Source organism: Chiloscyllium plagiosum, chromosome 48, assembly GCF_004010195.1.
Source record: "Chiloscyllium plagiosum isolate BGI_BamShark_2017 chromosome 48, ASM401019v2, whole genome shotgun sequence".
Classification (NCBI taxonomy): domain Eukaryota; kingdom Metazoa; phylum Chordata; class Chondrichthyes; order Orectolobiformes; family Hemiscylliidae; genus Chiloscyllium; species Chiloscyllium plagiosum.
The window spans coordinates 1,587,135-1,589,266 of NC_057757.1; positions in this window are offsets into that span (position 1 = coordinate 1,587,135).

The following is a 2,132-nucleotide window of genomic DNA, read 5'->3' on the forward strand; positions in this document are numbered from 1 at the left end:
TATTGAGAATCATCTTTGCTATCCTTTCCTCTACATCTCTGGAACTATTCGGAGGCCTATAGAAAACTCCCAACAGGGTGACCTCTCCTCTCCTGTTTCTAACTTCAGCCCATACTACCTCAGTTGACAAGTTCCCAAACATCCTTTCTACAACTGTAATACTGTCCTTGACCAACAATGCCACACCTCCCCCTCTTTTACCATTTTCTCTGTTCTTACTGAAAAATCTAAATCCTGGAACCTGCAACAACCATTCCTGTTCCTGCTCTATTCATGTCTCTGAAATGGCCACAACATCAAAGTCCCAGGTACCAACCCATGCTGCAAGTTCACCCACCTTATTCCAGATGCTTCTGGCGTTGAAGTAGACACACTTAAAACCAACTTCTTGCTTGCCGGTGCCATCTTGTGTCCCTGAAACATGATTTTGGACCTCCCTACTCTCAACCTTTTTTATACTCGAACTACAATTTTGGTTCCCATCCCCCTGCTGGATTAGTTTAAACCGACCCTAATAGCTTTAGCGAATTTCCCCCAAGGATATTGGTACCCCTCTGGTTCAGATAAAGACCATTCTGCTTGTAGAGGTCCCACCTACCCCAGAAAGAGCCCCAATTATCGAAGAATCCAAAACCTTCCCCCCTGCACCATCCCTGTAGCCATGTGTTCAACTCCTCTCTCTCGCTATTCCTTGCCTCACTAGCATGTGGCACAGGCAACAAACCAGAGACATCAACTCTGTTCGTCCTAGCTCCAAGCTTCCATCCTAGCTCCCTGAATTTCTGCCTTAAATCCCCATCTCTCTTCCTACCTATGTCATTGGTGCCAATGTGGACCATGACTTGGGGCCGCTCCCCTCCCCCTTAAGGATCCCAAAACCACGATCAGAGACATCACGAACCCTGGCACCTGGGAGGCAACACACCAACCGTGAGTCTTTCTCATCCCCACAGAACCTTCTATGTGTCCCCCTAACTATGGAGTCCCCAATGACTACTGCTCTGCTCCTCTTCCCCTTTCCCTTCTGAGCAGCAGGGACAGACTCTGTGCCAGAGCCCTGTGCCCCACTGCTTTCCCCTGGTAAGTCCCCCCTCTCCAACACTCTCCTTTCCTATAAAAATACTATTTGAGCATATTCACATGACACACACTGTGATATTTCTTTCTATCTGGAGTTCTTATCAAATAATTCACCTCAATCGCCTTTCAATTTGATAAGGCCCACTAAGTCTTGCTGTTACCTAACACCAGAAATAACATTAACACTTTCTGAAATGAACCTAGGAAACACTCAGACATATTTAAACAGATTCCCCATCAGGTCTTTGACTACAATGGGTTTGCTCTTTATCCCTGTTCTCATCGTTGCTCCCATCTTTCACCTCTTTCGCTACCACTTTGAGTCAACTTTCACTTTTCAGTTCCAACTTCCGAGTCCTGATCAGGTGTTTTCCATAACTTTGTGAGAAGATAGGGAAGAGATTGCTGGGTCCCTTGCTGAGACATCTATATCGTTACCAGCCACTGGTGGTTTGCTAATCGAGTGCCATTATTTAAGAAAGGTTGAAAGGAAAGGCCAGGGAACTCTAGACCAGTAAGCCTTATGTCAGTGGTGGTTAACGTATTGGAGGGGATTCTGAAGGATAGGAGTTATATGCATTTAAAAAGGCAAGGACTGATTAGGAATACTCACTGTGGCTTTGTGCATGGGAAATTGTGTCTCGCTAACTTGATTGATTTTTCTGAAGAGGTGACGAAGGAGATTGATGAAGACAGAGTGGTAGATATTGTCTACATGGACTTTAGCAAGGCCTGTGACAAGGTTCCGCATAGTAGACTAGTTTGTGAGGTTAGATCACATGGGATCTAGGGTCAGCTATCCACCTGGATACAAAATTGACTTGAAGATAAGAGACAGAGGGTGGTGGTAGAGGGTTGCTTTCCAGACTGGAGCCCTGTAACCAGCAGTGTGCCACAAGAACTGATGCTGGTCCACTGCTTTTTGTCATTTATATAAATGATTTGGATTACGTATATAGGAGGCATAGTTCGTAAGTTTGTAGCTTACACCAAAATAGGGGGTGTAATGGACAGTGAAGAAGATTATCTCAGAATATGAACAGATCTTGATC